The sequence below is a fragment of the Podarcis erhardii genome (genome assembly GCF_964252035.2).
Source record: "Podarcis erhardii genome assembly, chromosome: 2".
NCBI lineage: Eukaryota > Metazoa > Chordata > Lepidosauria > Squamata > Lacertidae > Podarcis > Podarcis erhardii.
The window spans coordinates 79,661,877-79,684,023 of record NC_138498.1 but is presented as its reverse complement, the minus strand read 5'-3'; the positions used below and the strand labels follow the sequence as shown (position 1 = coordinate 79,684,023).

The 22,147-nt window shown below is 44.5% G+C and overlaps 1 long non-coding RNA gene across 1 annotated transcript in view; it reads right to left on the bottom strand.

The window, feature by feature from the left end:
• The window catches only part of LOC309335527, a 37,669-nt gene extending 15,525 nt beyond the window's left edge, over positions 1-22,144 (bottom strand). Inside the window, exons 1-2 of the long non-coding RNA XR_014153560.1 lie at positions 21,876-22,144; positions 20,263-20,339 (exon numbers count right to left, since the gene is read on the bottom strand). This is a non-coding gene — a long non-coding RNA (uncharacterized lncRNA). The remainder of the gene's footprint in view (positions 1-20,262; positions 20,340-21,875) is intronic.
• Between the last annotated feature and the right edge of the window lie 3 nt (positions 22,145-22,147).

The following is a 22,147-nucleotide window of genomic DNA, read 5'->3' as shown; positions in this document are numbered from 1 at the left end:
GAACTTAAAGCTTGGCGGGCAGGACAGTAGAAACACAAGTTTGCACCTTTTTCATGGGAAAAAAATGATTTACATGAAGTAATTTCTATACAGTGTCTGTTTCAGAGGTGTTGTTTCCAAATACAAAAATCCCTAGGTAACCTATCTAATGATTTGAAGAGAAAATCAAAAGGTACTCACAATTTGGCTATATAGTACTGTACTGTATCAAACTGAAACCATCAACTGTAGCTGTCAATCTCAAATAATGCACACAACATGAACCTTCACACTTGTTTCAGTTGCCCATTCTCTGGTAACCTTTAGGTTCAATTGTTGCACTTCTTTATATTTGGGCTACCTCTGAAGACAGTTCTCCAGCAAGGGCAGAATTCAGAGGCTAGATTACTAACTGGGACTAGAAGGCTTATAACAACCAATTCTGGCCTAACTGAACTTGCTACTGATTGGTTTCCAGGCTCAGTTCAAACTGCTGGTTTTGACCTATAAATATAAAGCCTTATGTGGTTCAAGAATACCTCAAGGGCCACCTCTTGCCACTAGCCCAGAGCCTGCAGTCTTCATCAGAGGCCCTTCTCCTTGTGCCCCATCCAAAGGAAGTGTGGAGGATAGTTAAACAAGAACAGGATTTTCCATGTGGTGACACCTTATCTGTAGAATGGTCACCCCAGAAAAACATACTTGGTACCAGTATTGTCTGGTTTTAGGCACCAGTTTAAAACATATTTATTTACCCAGGTGATCAAGTTAGCCTTTACAGGGGTGCACATGTTTCAGTTGGGTGGGACAAGCACACACTATATGATAAACAATATGTTTCAAGTATAACCAAGACGTTTACAGCACATGCCTTCCCCAAAGAACCCTGGGAACTATAATTTTCCCCTCACAGAGATACCATTTCCAGCACTCTTAACCTGAGAATTTCTTCCATAAAATAAATCTCTTATTGCTATCAGAAATCTTCTGCTCTATTAGGTAACCAGCCAAACTGGGCAGTTCAGTGACAACCAACTCCACCTGGTACGCAGGCTGAGACCCTACCTGCCCGCAGACTGTCTCGCCAAAGTGGTGCATGCTCTAGTTATCGCCCGCTTGGACTACTGCAATGCGCTCTACGTGGGGCTACCTTTGAAGGTGACTCGGAAACTACAACTAATCCAGAATGCGGCAGCTAGACTGGTGACTGGGGGCGGCCGCCGAGACCACATAACACCGGTCTTGAAAGACCTACATTGGCTCCCAGTACGTTTCCGAGCACAATTCAAAGTGCTGGTGTTGACCTTTAAAGCCCTAAACGGCCTCGGCCCAGTATACCTGAAGGAGCGTCTCCACCCCCATCGTTCTGCCCGGACGCTGAGGTCCAGCGCCGAGGGCCTTCTGGCGGTTCCCTCATTACGAGAAGCAAAGCTACAGGGAACCAGGCAGAGGGCCTTCTCGGTAGTGGCACCCGCCCTGTGGAACGCCCTCCCATCAGATGTCAAAGCGATAAATAACTACCTGACATTCAGAAGACATCTTAAGGCAGCCCTGTTCAGGGAAGTTTTTAATCTGTGATATTTTAGTGTATTTCTGGTTTTTATGGAAGCCGCCCAGAGTGGCTGGGGAAACCCAGCCAGATGGGCGGGGTACAAATAATAAATTATTATTATTATTATAAATATGTCCCAGGAATGGTTGGTTTGCACTTTAATACATTCTTTTTTAATGAAATGTTTCAGGCTAATATATTTCTTTGATACTTGAAAAGGTAGAGCAATTTTAACTCTGTTTTCCTGAAGGTATTTTTTTTTTAAAAGTCATTGATTCAATCTGCTAAAAGTAGATTTAACTGTGAGGCCCAAAAGATCGTAAGGATTGCATTTGTTTCTTAACTAGACCTTCCTCTTAGACAACTGTTTACATGGGAAACATTTTGTAATAGAAAGTTGTTCAAAAGTGCAGTGCTGATAGGAGGAGGAGGTGAATTGCCTATATTACAAAGACACTGGAATCTTGTCCTGAAGGACCAGCTATTTTGGGTAGAACTGTTGAAAAGTAGAGAGATATGGGCAACCTCACTTAAAGCAGTGGATACCATTTTCCTGTCCCTAATATCCACATAGAATGTGGACCAGCTGGCTGAGCTGGAGATTCACCAACATCCCAGTGGGTCTTGGGTCTGGATAGTCCCCTTAGCCAACTACAGTCTTTCAGGATACCCCAATCCTTCACTACCCAGTTTTCCATTCCACCATCCAGCATCCGCTGAGTATGCTCAGTAGTCACTGGGCGATTCTGGGTTTCTTCTCCATGAGTGTTTTTCCATAAGGTTTTTTTTAAAGTCACTTCCACAAAGCTTTGGATTCTACAGGGCTTGCTGATATCTCTATCCTTTGCGGGAAAGGTGCGGTTTTGATTATTTATTTATTAAATTTATATACCATCCTTCATCTGAAGTGCACAGGGTGGTTTACAGTATAAAAACGTAACACATTACATAACGACCCAATGCTCTATTTTGGCAAGGGGCGGCGGCAGATGCCAGTCCTCAAGTCTTGATAAAAATGCTGTGGGTACCAGCACAACATGGCTGCTATGAGTAGCAAAAAAGAGGGGATGGTAAAGATTTATACTCTGAGAACTGATTTGGCTACATAGCATGAAACACCTCTGTTGGCATTACACATGCACTCACTTTCATATGCTAACAGGTTCCCATCTGCTAATTGTGTACATTTTCCATTCTGTTCAATAACAATTGAAAAAGCACCATTTCTGCCAACCATGCTATTTAAAATATCGAAGTATTCTTAGTGGTTAATCTGAAAATGGCAGATCTGTAATCAGCAGCAGAATGGACACTTACTCTGTTGCTATCCTATGGCAAGACATGTCTACCTGGAAGTAAGTTATGCTGAACTGAGGACTGCAGTCTCACTATTTTAAAAATAATGTAATATGCAGAATTCACACTTGGGGAAAATGTCCCTCTACAGATAATTTAGATCTAACATCTTCAGAGCAGTCAGTCTGGTTCTCTTAATGTTTAGAATGGTATGAATATATAGATCTATGCTTTTTAATCATTATTGGCTGGCCTGAAAAAGCTGCACAATTAGTAGATTGCAGCCTTGTGGCATGCTATTTTAAAAGCTATTTTATACTCCTCCTCACCCCAATTTTTAAGGCAAGCCTTCCAAAGCAGTCTACATTAACCTGACTCACACAAATACCATTTAAAACATCCTATCATTTAAAGTATCACACTGAAGTTAGTATATGTGGAATTGTACATTCATCATCATGAAGCACCACAACAAATGCTTCATATTTTCCTATTAACCATCATAATGCAGGCAACTCAGCCACGGAGGAAAAGCTTGTAAGAATAAATCATTTTTAGTCGCCAGCTCTAGAGTTCTCTCATCTCAACTGATGGAGGGAAATCTCACTTTCTAAAAATTGCCAACAATCCTGCATTGCACTGTCTAATTAAGCTAAGTGTTCTCGGTCAAACAGAATAGCTTTGGAGCATTAATGGAGTCAAACTTTGACATGATTACTCTGGCTGAGAAATGTGCTCTTGCATTTCTAATAGTGCCCCTGTTTGAAATCTGGGCCCTGGGGACTGGCATTTGAAAAGTTAGCTATTCTCATCAGAGTATTGCAGTGTCACTTTCTCAATAAAAGCAGCAGGGATGAAATCACACATTTTCCAAACTCGGTTTTTCCCTGGGAAGCTTTTCCCCCCCAAAAGGCAGAAGCTAGAAAACAGAGAAGTTCTAAGGAGCACTGGGGAACTGCTAAGGTTCTGTGAGGGGGAGGGAACACACACCAAGAGAGAATATTGTTACGCATTTGCAGGGAGAAAGAATCCTCACACTGTGTCACATTCTCCCCATACTGTACTTTCTAAAATTAGTAAGTGTAGGGCTGGATCAATGGATTTAGCAAGGCCTAAAAAACATATCACGCCAGCTTCTTCAAGGTCAGAGCCATGGTTGATTTCTGCTGGCATCCAAGACTGTAGCCATGGGAGAAACAAGACCATTTTGGAATGATAATGCTATGAACCCCTCCATTATAGGCTCAGGTTGTATATATGTGTAAATAAACCATATATCCATAGTCTCCGCTGTGCCTTATTCAGAAAAGAAAACACAAGCCATGGGTAAGCATTGGAACCCCTGGGATCTTGCACCACTTGGAGATTGGGGTGGAGTGCAACAGTATTATGAATTGTAATAGGGATCAGTTCATGCTTCACTAGCTTCATATTTAAAATAAAATAAAAAGAGATAGAGTAAGATTGAAAACATGACACGTTACTAATTAGACACTAGTTTAAGACGATATACATTTTCTGCAATGCTTTACTGATCCCTGGAATGATCATTTTAGTACTCCATGTAGACTCTGTATAGATTGTTACTGTTATGTACTGAGTTGAATAGGATCCAAACTGCAGCAGTCTGATTGGTCCTAGAACAATAGGCTCCAAAAGGCAGCAGTCTGATTGGTCCTAGAACAATAGGATTCAGAATGCAGCAGTCTGATTGGTCCTAGAACAATGCAGCAGTATGATTGGTTAGCAGGAACCACCCAATCATGCTCCAGATAGAAGTGAATCCACAACCTGATTGGCCTACAGTAGAATCCTGGAATTAGCCAATCATGTGCAGCCCATTGTGTAAATAATGTATATAAAGCAGATACTTTGAGGGGACATTCATTCATTCCTCCTCACCACTATGAGCTGAATAAAGAGCATGAAATCACTTTGCGACTCTGAGTATATTTCACTGGCGACGAAGGTGGGATCCCGCTGAGCTGACTGCCACACACAGCACCGCAGCACCGCCACCTGCCGCACCGCTGCCTCGCACCGTGTATCCAGGCTTCAGCTCCGGGACACAAGGAACTCAGAATGGCAACTGACAGCAGCTTCTCGCCATTCAACCCAGCATCTGGAGACTGGGAAGCGTACGCCTCCCGTTTCACCTTCCTCTTAGAAGCCAAAGGGGTCACCGATGAAGAAGACGCCAAGAAGAGGGCAATATTCTTCAGCGTCTGCGGAGAGGAGACATTTGAAATCGCCCGGGCTCTCCTTGCGCCTGAAGACGTTGCTACTGTTCCATACAAAACAATAATGGAACAGCTGAAGGGGCACTTTTCGCCACAGCCCTCAGTGGTGGCTCGTCGAAATGCCTTCTACGCAAAGCGGCAAGCCCCTGGGGAAACCATAACTGGGTTTGTGACCTCTCTCCGCCAAGCTGCCCGGTTCTGCAACTTCTCAGAGCTGGAGAACATGCTTCGTGACCGCCTCGTCGGTGGCCTGAAGGATGAGAAGCTGCAACGACGCCTCTACGCTAAGAAGAACCTAACGTTCCAGGTCGCTCTGGAGGAGGCCCTGGCAACGGAAGCTGCTGAGAGGTCGACGCAAGAGGCACGGCTGAGCCAGCCGTCCCAACCGAGGGTCCACCACGAAGACCTCACCAACGACTCGGGATCCGACAGGGAGGAGGTGCACCGAGTACAGCAGCGCACTCAAGCAGCCCACATACCACAGCTGCCTCGACGAGAAGGAGGGAACTGCGCAAGCTGTGGAGAAAGTCACGAGAGGAGGACCTGCCGTTTCCGCAACGCAGAGTGCAGGCAGTGCAGAAAATTGGGACACATCGCCCGGGTGTGTCGGGCTCGGCCCACCCGAAGCCAGGCATCAGATGACCAATCCAAGAGCCCCAGGTCCCGGGGCCCAACGCACCAAGGCAACTCGACGGAGCTCACAGACTTCCAGGTATACCAGTTGCCCCACCCCAACGTAGAGAAAATTTATGTAGAGGTACAGATAGAGGGGGCCCCATGCCGCATGGAGCTTGACACGGGTTCAACTCTATCCATAATCTCGGCAAGGACCTTAAGGAAACTGTGTCCTACTGGGGGTCCCAAACTCAGGCCGGCCCCATTCACCCTCCGGGACTTCCAGAAACGTAAGGTCCCCACAATGGGGGTGGGGACCTTCAGGGTGCAATACCGAGGGCGGACGCGGCAACTGGACTTGCTTGTGGTCAAGGGCCCCTACATTAGCTTACTGGGGTTGGCATGGTTTGGACCACTGGGACTAGCCATCACCGGGGTGAACCACATGAGCTTACAAGTGGACGTGGACGCCATATGCAAGGAGTTCCCGGGGGTTTTCGATGGGAAATTGGGACAGTATACGGGCCCCCCCATTGCTCTACAGCTTGACCCCGCAGTACGACCAGTCAGGCTCAAGGCCCGCCGGGTCCCATTCGCCCTGAAACCCCGTATAGACGAGGAATTGGACCGACTCGTGGAGCAAGGAGTGCTGGAGCCGGTGCCTAATGCCCCCTGGGAAACCCCAATCGTCACACCCGTCAAGCCTAATGGTTCGGTCCGCATCTGCGCAGACTACAAATGTACCATAAACAAGGCCCTCATGGCCCATGCATACCCAGTGCCAGTGGTCAGCCATGTCCTTGCCACCCTGGCTGGGTCGAAAATTTTTGGCAAGCTGGACTTGGCCCAAGCATATCAACAGCTGCCAGTAGATGAGGCCACAGCAGAGGCACAGACGATTGTGACGCACAGAGGAGCGTTCAGGGTAAAGCGGCTGCAATTTGGGGTCAGCGTGGCACCAGGCATATTCCAGAATCTAATGGACTCTCTCCTTAAAGGGATTCCTGGTGTCACCCCCTTCTTTGATGATGTGTTGATTGCCGGGCCCACACCAGAGGAGTTTGAGGACCGCCTCCGCACTGTTCTGCACCGTTTCCAGATGGCGGGTCTCAAGGTGGAGCGGGAAAAATGTCTACTAGGAGTGCCTCAAGTGGACTTTCTGGGATTTATGGTGGATGCAGAAGGGGTTCACCCGACTGGGGACAAGGTACGGGCCATTTGTGATGCCCCAGCGCCCAAGAACAAGACTGAACTTCAGGCCTTCTTGGGATTATTGAACTTTTACCATTCCTTCCTTCCCCACAAGGCGGCGGTAGCGGAGCCCCTACACAGACTCCTGGACAAGCGGGCCCCTTGGGTGTGGGGCCAGCGCCAGGAGGCCGCATTCCAGGCAGTCAAGGACTTGCTTGTCTCAAACTCGGTCTTGGCACACTTCGACGAGAGGCTGCCGGTGGTGCTAGCATGCGACGCCTCGCCCTATGGCATCGGCGCTGTCCTGGGACACCAACTCCCGGATGGAAGAGAGGTACCGGTAGCATACTTTTCCCAGACACTCAACGAAACCGAGCGGAACTACTCGCAAATCGACAAGGAGGGTCTGGCAATCGTGAAGGGAGTAAAAAAATTCCATGATTTCTTGTACGGGCGGCCCTTCACCGTGGTGACTGACCACAAGCCGTTGCTTGGCTTGTTTGCCCCCGAAAAGCAGACCCCCCAAGTGCTGTCTCCTCGCGTCCTCAGGTGGTCAATTTTCCTTGCCAGCTACCAGTATGCACTGATTCACCGCCCTGGAAAGGCGATGGGCCATGCAGACGCCCTCAGCAGGCTACCACTACCGGAAACAGGCCCCGACCCAGCACCTGCACAAGAGGTTATGAGCCTGGAGCTGCTTCCTGACCGCCCCATTCAGGCACAAGAAGTTGCACACCATTCCAAGAAAGATAGGGTCATCTCCCGGGTCCTGGACTGGGTGTGGAGGGGATGGCCCAGCCGCAGCCCCGGGCCAGAATTCGCCGGCTACACAACCCGCAAACATGAACTGTCAGCCCACAAGGGGTGCCTGTTATGGGGAAGCAGGGTCGTTGTTCCCCAGCCCCTCCGCAAAAGGGTCCTCACAGCCCTACACGAGACACACCCAGGGGTAGTAAGAATGAAGGCCCTTGCCAGGAGTTATGTGTGGTGGCCGGGGATCGACGGAGAGATAGAGGCCTGGGTCAAACACTGCCAGGCCTGCCAGGAATCCCGCCCAGATCCCCCAAGGGCCCCAGTCCAGTCCTGGGAGTCCGCCCGAGCACCATGGTCACGCCTGCATGTGGACTTCGCTGGCCCCTTTCAGGGGAAAACATTCTTCATAGTGGTGGACTCCTACACCAAATGGCTGGAAGTCGCACTGGTACCGTCCACTTCTACGTCCGCAGCCATCCGGGTACTACGCAGGCTGTTTGCAACCCACGGGCTCCCTGACACTCTCGTCTCAGACAACGGGACTGCATTTACATCAGGAGAATTTCAAACCTTCACAGTGCAGAACGCCATCCGCCACATCCGCTCGGCGCCATTCCACCCTGCCACCAATGGCCAAGCAGAACGCATGGTGCGGACCACCAAGGACACCCTTCGCCGCATGACGCAAGGGGATTGGGAGTACCGCCTTGCCACATTCCTTCTAGCACAGCACAGCACCCCCAGCTCAACGACTGGCCGGAGCCCCGCTGAACTACTAATGGGTCGGCGCCTTGCAATCAGATTGGACCGCCTTCACCCCGATAGAGCTCAGGATGAGGTAGTGGTGGGGGAAGGCAGGAACCCCCGGACCTTCGAGGCCCAGGACCCAGTGTACGCAAAGAATTTTGGGGCAGGCCCTGCATGGGTACCTGCCACAGTCACCAGGGTCACGGGCCCCGTGTCGTACGAGGTGCTAACAGATGGGGGGCAATGCTGGCGCCGCCACTGCGACCAGATACGGCGACGATTCCCGGGAGAAAACCAGGAGGAGGAGGACAGGTCAGAGGAGTCCCAAGGGAACAGTGGGGCAGTGAGGCCCATAGAGCAGCAGGGGCAAGCAGGAGAGGCAGAATCAGTAAATACAGAGAGGACCCGCGAGGCCGAAAGGACACCGGAACCAGAACCACGACTGAGCGAGCCGGTTGCGCCAGACCAAACAGCCCCATCCTTGGAACACGAGCCAGAACCTGAACCCCGGACCAGGGAACACCCCAGGCCGCAACGCACACGTAGGCCACCGGCGTACCTTGAGGACTATGAATGCGACCTTCCGGGCAGGACTGGAACTTAGAGGGGAGGGGTGTTATGTACTGAGTTGAATAGGATCCAAACTGCAGCAGTCTGATTGGTCCTAGAACAATAGGCTCCAAAAGGCAGCAGTCTGATTGGTCCTAGAACAATAGGATTCAGAATGCAGCAGTCTGATTGGTCCTAGAACAATGCAGCAGTATGATTGGTTAGCAGGAACCACCCAATCATGCTCCAGATAGAAGTGAATCCACAACCTGATTGGCCTACAGTAGAATCCTGGAATTAGCCAATCATGTGCAGCCCATTGTGTAAATAATGTATATAAAGCAGATACTTTGAGGGGACATTCATTCATTCCTCCTCACCACTATGAGCTGAATAAAGAGCATGAAATCACTTTGCGACTCTGAGTATATTTCAGTTACCTACTTGAATGATTTAAAAAAGACATTTCAAAAGCATTTTCTCAACTAATATTCTGTCCTGAACACTGCATAGACAAGGAAATTACACTATATTGGATAATTAATACAACAAACAAACAAACAAACAAACAAACAGGAAGACAGTTTAATTAGAGTGGGATTAGATTACTCGGGCCAGTAGTCAGCAGATTTTAGTCAATCAAATTCAGCCTTGTGTGGAAATGATCAAAAGCAGCTCCCAGTTGATGGTCAATTAAAATTTATGTGGGGCTCTCCCTTCTGTTTAGAGACCTGACCAGCTATTAATCTAATAAATATTACAAGTAAAAATATGAATTCGGCCAAATGGCAATAAAAGAAACATGGATGATGTGGCACGAAGCCCTACAAGTGTGGAAGCTACCCAATCACCATCAAAAAGTGAAAAACAGCAGCATATGTTTGTGCCTGAGCAGCCAGCCTCAGGCTCCTGATAGCACAGCAAGGGAAGAGACAGCTTTTAACTGCTGGATGCGCACCAGTGAGTTGTCAGATTGTTCAAAAAGGCAACCTGGGATAATTTTAGCCCAAATGTTGAAGGGAAAGCAATGCTGCCCCACCACTTGCCTGACCAGCATTTCCCAAGCTGCACTTGTGCACATCATTTGCCAGCCTAATTAAGATGTGATTATTTTAACGTGGAGCAAAACGGAGAATGGGCGAGAATTGTGCAAAACACTCCAAATATTACTGCAGAGCAACCTTGAGTATCATTCTGTCTGCAGCATTTCCCTTCCTCTATCAATTAACATGTCCAGAAATCAGTCCTAATTATCTCTTCTTTGTGGCAATTTGACAACCAATTTGTGCTACCTGACACTATACCAACCAGCCTGCCAGGACATCCTTCTAGCAGTGCCCATGGCTCAGGGCAGATTACAACCACACCTAGCATCCAAATTCAGTTGTCGTGCAATTGCTATTTATTGTAATGCACCCACATACTTGGGTGTGGGTTATGAAGCGGCACTTTATTGTTTGAGGGATGTACAGAAGCATCTACATGAATGGGTGAGAGATCCACACAAAAGTGCTAACTGTGTGGAAGTGACCAGAGAGCTCAGCTCCAGCCAGCTCCTTTCCTTTCCCACCTCTTGCCCTGTACCTCCTTCCTCCAGCTCCTTCTCCCAGATGTACAAGCAGCCCACCCAGTTTGAGCACATGCTCTACCTGTGCTGGGATGAGAGACTATCACCCATCTATTTTGTCTTGAGCAGAAAGCTTAGGGATCTCAACTGTGCCATGGGGATGCAAGAAAGGCCTTTCCAACTGCAACTATATTGCCCCCCCCCCAATTCTTAATTCTTTCAAAATGCTGTTAAAAAAGTATCAGTACTTGCAGGCAGTGAATTTTGTACCATTCTACATGTATAAAATGCTGATTTATTGGAAAGGAATAACATCCTTTAGAAAAGCTGGAAGGAAAAAGCAGCTGGAATTCCCCAGAGCAGACAAAACATGGATAATTAAACATGGAGACCTTAAAGTGCTTTCTTCGAGTTTAGTATATGTTCCGTTAGCAATGGATGGCTCGTAAGCTGGATCAACATTGTCACCTAGTGGCCACTGATGTCCTTGGAAAACAGGAAAACTCACATTTTTGCACTAGTGCAGTACTGTGACACACAGCTACATTTATTGTTGCCATTGCATCGCAAACCTGATGCTTTCCCCACCATGAGATGAATCAAGTCTAGCCCTGACCTAAAGTCCTAGCCAATTAGAGCAAGGGACAGGGCTCATCTGCCCCTCACATATGTGTAAGCCTTGGGTCAGCATCTAGGTTTGGGTTCAGTATCTAAGGGATATTTTTATATTAAGTTCTGGCTCAAGCCCCCACTTAGGAAACCTGGGTCTCCAGTTTAGTAGACTTCCCACAACACACATACATACACACTCCTGAGGTACAGTGGTACCTCGGGTTACAGACGCTGCAGGTTACAGACTCCGCTAACCCAGAAATAGTACCTCGGGTTAAGAACTTTGCTTCAGGATGAGCACAGAAATCATGCAGCAGCGGCACGGCAGCAGTGGGAGGCTCCATTGGCTAAAATGGTAACAGTTTCAGGTTAAGAACGGACCTCCAGAACGAATTAAGTTCTTAACCCGAGGTACCACTGTATGTACAAACAATGATATGTACCGTATTTTTCGCTCTATAAGACGCACCAGACCACAAGACGCACCTAGTTTTTGGAGGAGGAAAACAAGAAAAAAATTATTCTGAATCTCAGAAGCCAGAACAGCAAGAGGGATCGCTGCACAGTGAAAGCAGCAATCCCTCTTGCTGTTCTGGCTTCTGGGATAGCTGCGCAGCCTGCATTCACTCCATAAGATGCACACACATTTCCCCTTACTTTTTAGGAGGGAAAAAGTGAGTCTTATAGAGCAAAAAATACGGTATTCAACAAACAAACAATGGTGGATCTACATTGTAGAGAGCAGTACAAAAGTGTACTTTTTGTTTAGAACGTCCTACCTTCTTCCATGGTCCACCTTTGCCAAAGGAAGTCTGTGCCCTTAGGCCTTACTCACAGTGAGTTTGGGGATGCAACCAATAAGCAGGGCTCTTCTGAATTTGAGAAAGTTGCAATTAAGAGATTCCAGGCAAAAATGAAATCTTACACTACAGCATCTGAAGAATTACAGAAATGCATAGGTTGGAGAAATCCTCAAGAGGGACATGTACACAGGGAAGAGAATTCTGCATGAAGCTAGAACTTTGCTATTTTCATTTGCAGTTCTCACCACTCTTGTAGGAACAAGTCACTGTTAAACTAAATAAGCTGCTTATCTCTTTGGCAACCTTGAAGAATCAGAAATATTTTCCTCCAATGCTATTTTGTCAGGTCATTGCAATCCTGTTCAAACTTTCTTCAGAGTATGCACAGAGACAGGAGCAAGATTGTGACCATTTGCAGCAGCTGCTGGCTCCATCCCTGCCCCCTATATTTGCTTAGTAGAAGTTGGGAAAGGGTCTACATGACTACAAACTGTTAATGCATAGGCTCTGTCCCCACGGTAACAGATCCATGGTTAGGCTGTGACTGCTGAGACAAAGCCTACAGATATGCACTTTATACTTCATAGGCCCTTTCAGACCCTTCCTCCAAATGGTGGGGCCAGAGGCTGTGAGTGGACATGATTCCTCTTCCTCCCATATGCATGTTCAGAAGAAGAACACCTGAACAGGGCTGCAGTCTCTATTATATTTTAAAATGTACTGATGTAGTCAGTACAATGCAAAAATTAAAAATGCAGTATCTGTATACAGTGGTACCTCTGTTTAAGTACTTAATTCGTTCCAGAGGTCCATTCTTAACCTAAAACTGTTCTTAACCTGAAGCACCACTTTAGCTAATGGGGCCTCCTGCTGCCACTGCACTGCTGGAGCACAATTTCTGTTCTCATCCTGAAGCAAATTTCTTAACCTGAAGCACTATTTCTGGGTTAGCGGAGTCTGTAACCTGAAGCGTATGTAAGCTGAAGCGTATGTAACCTGAGGTACCACTGTATATTATTTAATCTGGCTTTGTTAAGTATGTAACAAGGGTGGTCATTTCCACACTGCCATGAAAACACACACACACACACACACACACACACACACACTTTTCTTTGGCAATGCATCTGTTTCTAACAAGCTGGCCTTCTTAATATTGGCAGGCTCCTCTACTTTTCCCTGCCAATGCTACATTTCCAAGTAACTCAGAATCCAACAGCACTTTGAATGAAAAGGCTCCCCTTTTATTCACTCTTATAACCACATAAGCCACAATAATTTTCCTTATGGGTCTTCTCCAATAACCCTGCTGATTAAAGAGGTGCGTGTGCTGTGTGTTCTTTGCTCAGTTCAGTGTAGATCACATCTAGAAGTTTGGAGAATCGTGCAATGTGTTGAGCCCCCTTCCTTGAAGGAAGCCATGCAGTGTGTATCTTGCCTGGGGCAAGTAGCAATTGCCCGTAGGTGATCAGCAAGGACGCAAGCTGGACCTGTCTGCTCTCCTTCTGCTGCCCTTGCTGTGCTTCCCAGGTCAGGAAAACACAGCACAGTATCTGGACTCATCCTCTCCCTCATCCTTTCATCACCGAAGACAAGGAGTGACAACCACAATCACAGGGGCCATAGCTATGCACTGCAGCAGCTACACTCCCCAGTGGTTGGAAGGGAGAGAGTACGGCTGTCAGCTGTCACAGAACTTCTGTGCTTTTTCTGGGAAGCGAATAGTGCTGTAACAACTACGTGCCTTTTTATTTCTATTCCCCAAGGCATAATGTGAGGGGGGAAAGGGGCTGCACTGATGAAGGGGTGTTGTAGGAATGGGATTTCCTGAATTGGCAAGTGGGTAAACGAATGGCCCTTTAGGTTCCCACCAACACTAGGATTCTATTTCAATGAGGGGATAGCACAAAGAAACAAAAAAATCAGAAGTTGGAAAAGGAACAAAAAATAGTGGAAGCAAGTTAATACAAATGGCAGGCAGAACAGAGAAAATTCTTTCGAAACACTGGACCCTTCCCTGTATAATTTTGATGCTTTCCTCTGGTGTCTCCAAAAGCTGTTTATTCCCTGCCACAGTTGAATGAGTGTATTTGTTTTTAGGGCACAAAATTACAGGCAGGATTGAGGGACCACACACTGGTGAGAAGCCCACAGCAACACCATTTATTGATCTTTTCCCTTATCATCACTATGAAGGTGGGCAAGGCCTCCTTCCCTGCTACTCCCCAGTCATGCTGATTCATTGCCATGGTGGCAGCTCTGCTGAAGTGGAGTGAGATGAGGCAACTGGGCATACAGGAAGCTGTCTGGTACAAAGTCAAGCTATTGGTCCAGCTAGTTTAATATTGTTTACAAGATATTTCAGCAGAACAGTGGAGAACAGTAGCACTGAAGAAGGGATACACCTCATTTTTCACTTCTGATTCTATCTTTGGCCAAGGCCAATGGAAAATTGATTGGAATCTGTTGGGAAATTTACCTTTGTTTGCAGAAAATATTGAGATATCGGTCTACTTGTGCAAATTGTTGTGAGGGACTTTACACATTGCTTAAATTATGTTCTCTGTTTATCAGATCAAGAAAAGCATGCAGGAGAGCAAAACACTGGCAGCTAATTCTTATGAATTATAAGGCTCTCAAAGTAAGATGCTCCCATCTAACTTTACTTTGCAGGTTCTAACAGGTTCTCAACTTTTCCCCTTTGAGTGAGGCTTATAAAACATTGTAGATTTTCATTCACAAGTATGTAATACCTTTTCAATTTGCACAATACTTTTAACGTACACAGGGAATGGGCAGGTACAAAGCAAAATAATAGCCTGAAGGCAGATAATGCTGTTGCACCATTATAGCTAAGCAGTTCTTGGCCTTCTCAGTGTTTGGATGGAATGTTTATGATCATAATACTGCAACAACTCAGCCTGCAAACTCCATATAGGTCATTCCAAGTTTTCTGAATGAAGAGAGGACAAAAGGGCAATAAATAAAACCAAATAAAACCAAAAGCTTGTCAGGCTTCTGTAGATGCACTGCCCCTAACCTATGAAAAAACAAAAATGGTAACTGAAAAGGGGAGGCCACATTACCTGGCTCTGGATCTTTTATTTCCTTGTGCTTCTGACAGTAAAATATAATTGAACAGTCATAACATGGATGAAGTAATACGGAAATGTAGATGATCAGTTTTGTGTATCTAATTTTATGGCTTCCCTGTGACTCATGTTATATACTACATCTCCCAGAAACCACTTGACTGGACCTCCGCCTGACGGCTTATCTCAGACACTGTAATATGTGCAATGTTTTCCTATATCTTACCGAGTGTCTCCATAACAGTTTCTGACAATGTAGCACTGGAGTAGCAAAGTAGTGGCATGAAGATACTGCACATTATACAGAAGAATGTTGTGGTGTTGACAAATTCTATTGTAGTAATAGCAGCAGAAGAATGTTCTTGTGTCATGTGGCGGCCATTCCAACCATTCTCCAAATGATCATTGGTCCTTGCTCAAGGTCAAAATCATGGTCAAGCCAGAGAAAGAATCACAAAGTCATTCCTTGTGCTTTTCAAACCCTTAAGCAATGCATTGGGGTAAATGATGCCAGCTGACACAACAATTCCCAATTTGAAGTTGTGTTTGAACTGATAATATTATGATCCAGGCTAATATATTGCTTACTAGCTGATTCTTCTACCAAAAAACAACAACTCAGAATTCGACTGCTATGCCAGTTCGATTTTAAAAAACAACAACACTTCTCTGAAGGTTTAATATTTATAATATATATTCATTTTGGTTGAAAGACAATTTTCATTCTACAGCATGAAGAGAATATAAATATATACAAATCTCTGCCCAATACACTTCTATATCATGGAGTGCTGAACACCATATGAGTGCTTAACTTGCCAAATTCATCCATAAAGAGTCTGGCAATATCTACAAAAACATTGGTTAATATTTTCCACTTGAAATTAAAAGCACAACTGTTCCACCTAAAAGTTATTAGATTGTACTAGAAAAACAAAACAAAACAAAATATACTTTTGTAGATTTCCCAAATCCTACTGAAGCACAGCACTCAAGAATGTGCTCAGTTTTAAGTAAATGATAGATTGTCATTTAATTTTCATGAAAAAGTACTGTGGAGAGTGTTTGGCCCAGAGTCTTGCACTTAGGGCCAAACTAGATCAGATATCATTCATACAAATCAATTGTGTGAATGGCTTTGTAAAAGTAAATAGCAGGCCTTCAGATCTGCACTGGTACCCTGGCAGGGGCTGGGGGCTTCAACTCTTTGTCCCAATCTGAGGTCCCAATCTGAAGTAGGGATCCGTGTGCTTGCTATTTGCATGGGAAGAAAAGCTCTTACTTGCACTATCTGAAAACTTTTTTCCAACGCAAATAGCAAGCACAGGGACCGCAAACCAGAGTGGGACAACAGTGAGGGTGCAAAGGGTAAAGCCCACCCCCCAACAACAATCCCAGTATGGATTAGGAGTCCCAGACCTACAAATTACCTAATTGGGGGGGGGGAGGGGACTTTACCATAACTGCTAGTTGTGTGAATGGCATCTCATCTTGTTTGTCCCTTAAACTCCTCTGGGATTTTTAGCCCTGTCCATGTCAAGTTAACTGAGAATAAGGCTTCTGCCTTAATTAGTAAGAAAAGAGACAAGGACATGGAACTGTCACACTTTTTAACCGGTAAAATTTGGTAAGGGAATACTTTTCTTGGGATGAATGTTTGCAGTAAGCATATGTACACTTAAGAGTTACTACTGATATTTCATTATGATGAATAAATCTACATAAAAATACTGCTAGTAATAAGGGGTGTTTCAAGGTTCATATAATGTGTCAGTTGAATAAACCTAACTATAATAACGTCTCTAAAACATCTGTTTGAGGAGAATATTATGAAAATGATATACAGGTGGTACATGACACCAGTCAAGCTTGCAAAAATATATCATTTGCCCAATAATAAGTGCTGGAAATGTAAAGAAAATGAAGGTACATTCTTTCACCTTTGGTGGACGTGCCCAAGGATTAAGGCTTTCTGGGAGATGATCTATAATGAATTGAAAAAAGTATTTAAGTATACCTTCTTGAAGAAACCAGAGGCCTTTCTCCTGGGCATGGTCGGCCAATTGGTGCCAAAGAAGGATAGAACTTTCTTTATGTACGCCACAACAGCAGCAAGAATACTTATTGCAAAGTATTGGAAGACACAAGATCTACCCACCCTGGAAGAATGGCAGATGAAAGTAATGGACTATATGGAATTGGCGGAAATGACTGGCAGAATCCGAGACCAGGGAGAAGAGTTGGAAGAAATTTAAAGATTATTTACAGAAACATTGTAAAATTATTGAATGTTAAAATGATGTTGGAATGAAACGAAGCGGTTTTAGTAATAAAGTTAAACAGGAATATGTAAAAATGGATTGATATTAGATGAAAAGTTATAATATGTGAAGATAAAGAGCTAAGATAAAACAAAGAGGGTAAGGATTTGCTGAATTAACTATCTGAACTGGAATACAAAAAAGGGAGGTGTGAGGAAGTCATGAAAATAAGTAAATGAATTGTAAGATATAGAAAGAGGGACTTATTTTTAACTGCTTTTATTTTTTCTGTAATTTGTATTTTTTGTTTTTTCCTTTTATCATTTTTGTAACCTTTTTCTTATTGAAAATTTAATAAATATTATTTTTTTAAAAAAAATAAAACATCTGTTTGAGCCTCCTAAGATTTATGAGTATTTCTTCATTGATTCAAAATACCTATACCCCATGGCTAAGAAAATTGTATTATTATATTGGGCAAAAAAATACACAGGGAAGGTGTCAGGGAACTGCCATCGGAGCCAGAGGTGGAGGGAAGGCTCCAGAGCAATGCCGGAGAGGGTCCCAGCAGGGAGAGAGGCAGCCCATCTGCTGGGGAAGGAAATCAGCGTAACACCAGGGGTGAAGGGGGGCAGATGGGGGAATCAGAGAGAAGGCTCCAGGACTCTTCACCGGAGACCAGTGGGGAGAGCACGGGTCCCCCGCTGCCCACACCCTCCCTGCGCAGAAGACTTCCGCGCAGGGAGAGTAGGAGGAGACTTGGCGTCAAAGAACTTCTTTGCTGGAAGAAGTTTAAGAAATGCCCACTGACGGATTCTGCCAGCGACTGAGACAGCCACGAGTGCAAGGCTGTCCAGAGAGAAAGGGTTCAACCAGGCAACCTAGCCAGGAGTGGCGGCAACTTACGCACGAGCAACCCCCTTAGAACCATTACAGAAGGCATCAAACAAACTTGGCCAGAAAGATCTTTTTTTAAAAAAGAAAAAAAAATATGCTTCTCCTAGTAGCGATCCATTTGTCAAAAGGGTCACACTCCCTTTTTCATTTGCTTAAACACATTTTTTTGTGTTTTTGATACCTCCCAGCTGGCAACACCACTTTGAATGAAACTATGGCAAAGTTGTCAATTCTAACACATTCTAAAGCAGCTGCTCGCTAAACGTATATTGTAGAGATACACTCTGTACGCTTTTAGAGCAGGGGTGTGGGGGATCTTATTACATCACTCAGTGAAATAGAACAATTGAGAGAAGGCATAGAAAATTAACTGCAAATGTTATTTTCAAGAAATCTGTTATTAATATATGCCATGTGGTATTATCTAAACACCATAGCAACAGTGCAAAATTTTAAATCAAAGAACTTTGATTCACAGCAGATCCCAAAATTACAGATAAATTCTTTTATTTATAGCATTTTTCACAGCTAACGAATTGTGGGTGATCTCTGTGCTAAAACTGCAATTTTACATTGGCATGCTTCAGTGTCATTTGACCAGCTGCAGAATTTAATTTGTGCCAAGGCTCAGCTTCACAACCTATTTCTTTATGAAACAAAGAATACACAGGTTATGAGAAGGCCATCTTAGCATGTGCTGAACATATTCCCATCACTGAGTAACCAGAGCCAGTTCCAGTCACTGTTGTAAGTAAATATGGTTTGAAAAATGGAAAATCATTGGTACTGAATAATCTTAAAAGTGAGTATTTGGAATAGTATGCTATCAGAACTCAAGATTCTGCAATACCATTGCTGAGAACCACAAGAAGAGCAAGGCAGGAATTGTCCATCTCTTAGCTAAGAAAATGCTAGCCTTGCTGATTCCGATCCCCAAACAGAAGCTCAGAAAAGAGGAAATTGAACTCACTGATATCTGTTGCCTCCCCCTTACCTCCATGCTTACGTAATGAGTCATACTAATCAAAGTAAAATAGGAGAGATTTGTGTGCATTTACCTCTTTCTGCTTGTACATCTGGATCAGGACAACTATTGTTTTAATATGCCTTATCTGAGTGGAAATTTGAACCCTGGTTTCCCATATTCCAGTCCAACCCTCTAACCACAATACCACACTGTCTCTTATATGTCACTGTTTCACAGTGGACCACCCAAAGGAGTTTGAAACAGAGGGGAATTTTAAAAACATCATTATATGGTATGGTGGTGAACTGCTTTCAAAGAACAATAACAAAATCCCCACTGCTCATCTACAAATAACAATATCAGCTACTTAGGCAGCTACTTAGGCAGATGCTAACATGAAATTGAACTCATGCTTGGGAAATAAGGGGCAGTATCCAACAAAGTATGGTAGTTTTGTTAGCACAGAGTGTTGTATTTATGCAACAGAACTTTTCATTCCTCTCCTCTCCTCCATCCCCCCTCCTGCCATCCCCAGATCTGCACCAGAGGGTTGGGGTAACCCCAAGAACAGACTGGGGGAGGTAGTAAGAGGAGAGGGAAGGGGAAGTCCCCTTTTGCAGCCTTAGGTCCTTGTGCTAAATGGAACTACTTAGTTGGGTACAGCCCAAGGACATTTTTTGACAATGTTTGTAATCCTGCAGATAATTGCTAAGGAGTAAATCAAAATCTGATGTTTACTATATTCTGTGTTTACTATATTAGCAAATATTGCTGTACCTTAGCTGTGTTTACTTTCAGAGGAAACAGCAGCACATTTATCATGAACAGCAGCAGAAGCAGTTAATGCTAGGGGAAAGCTGCAAACCTTTGTTTTGATCCACAAGTAGTGATTAATGCAGTCCATAGTTCTAAAATCACTGACATGAAAGCAATCTATTTAGTTTTCCAATGAACTACATCATGTTGTTACCTAAAAGAAAAAGATTGGCAGCCCTAGTACCATCTCATCCTGAAAATCTATTGTATCATAGGTTAGGACATTGATAATTTTATCAGCAAAATGCAAACTAACAGCACAATTTACTGCATACCACTATTAGTATTTTATTTCCTCATTAACAAACTTGTTTTCTTGACTCACCAGTGTGTTTCGTAGCTGGCTTTTTAACCAAGCTTGAAGATCTGCTGGATAAAGTAGACACATATTGGGAGCAGGACCTATAACACAGGGAATTTAAACAACATGAAACCGTGTGACTTTCACCAAAGAATCCTGTATTATAGTTTGTTAAGGGTGTTGGGAATTATAGCTCTGTGAGACTTAAACTACAGTTTCCAGGATTTTTTGGAGGGAAGTTATGAAATTTAAATGTATCATGTGTATGCAGTTGTATATACACTAACCTATTTTTTATCACAAAAATGTACCTTTCCTTAATCCAGAATCATTCATGCTTGGAGGAGGAGGAGGAGTTTGGATTTGATATCCCACCTTTCACTCCCTTTAAGGAGTCTCAAAGCGGCTAACATTCTCCTTTTCCCTTCCTCCCCTACAACAGACACTCTGTGAGGTGAGTGGGGCTGAGAGACTTCAAAGAAGTGTGACTGGCCCAAGGTCACCCAGCAGCTGCATGTGGAGGAGCGGAGATGCAAACCTGGTTCCCCAGATTACCAGACTACCGCTCTTAACCACTACACCACACTGGCTCTCAACATGCTGAAAAGCTCTCAACATGCTTTCAGTCTAGATTTATTTTAGATGCCACCATCCACAAAGATAGGTGTGGTTATTTGAAACACCTTCATTAGGTTATCCATGCCTTTTTCTCCATGCCCATGCCCCAGGTAAATGAAGAAGGAAGTAGTGATTGCAACCTTGGTATATGTACAAACATATGTAACTGGGCAGATACAGTTACACCCCTCCATTGCTAGGAACAACACCTACACCCAGAACTTATTCTCAGAGGGAACTCACCAGAACTCAGTCTGGCACCTCAGGTGGGTTCCAGAACCTCTCAGGTGAGTTCCAACACCTCTCAGGTGGGTGCCATTGCCATTCTAAGAAAAAGAAGTAGGCATTCATGGTGAGTTCCAGCACTTCTTTTTCTAGAAAAATAGCACTGCCTACACCTGTTTTCAAATGGACATACTGCAGAAGAATGCAGAATCAATCTCAATGAGCTTTTATTTTCTGAATGAAACCAGTTTCTCATAAAGTACTTTTCAGGAGCAAAAAATATGAACTTGTGTGGACTGCATAGAAAAAAACAAGTACCATCTCCACTGATTCCATAATAAAATGTCGTGTGTACACACCAGCATCTGGGGCTGGCGAGGAGTAGCATGGCATACTCATTTGAGTGTTCAGGAATACTAAATGAAGCTGGATTATGTGGAATAGTATTAGGCTGCCACAAGCTATGGGTTTGCCTTAGGCTATAACAGTATAAGTAGTGATTTTATTATGAGGGGAAAAGATACAGCCTAAGGTAGCATATTTAGGTGCTGTTTTATACCGTTTATTCTCCAGCACAAGAAGGATTAAAGCAGGGAAAACGAACCCACTCCACAAACATGGGATATTTCCCAGGGCACAATTCTTACTGCCATAGAAAGGGCTAACTTCTTTTCTAAATAACAATGTACAGAGTCCTGGAATATCACCCTATGACTTCACTGAACTTTACAGTGGAAAAAGTGTGGTCCCCCAACCCATGGGACTACTTACCATCAGAAGGAAAGCATACTTACCTAAATAGCCCTCACAAAATATTCTACCATTCTTCGTACATGGCAAGTCAAGAGACCATCTCCAGCTATCATAGTTGATTCCCTCCTGCCTTTCCTTCTCTGTTTTGACAAGGGCAGCAATGAGGAAGATGGAAATTGGCCTCATGTTGTTTTCCAGAGCCAATTGTTTCTGAGATCAACAGTGCAAACCTATACCAATGGGACTTAACCTCTAAGCAAATTATTGGATTTCAGACTAAATCTGCATCCCTATGTAACATAGACTATGTACA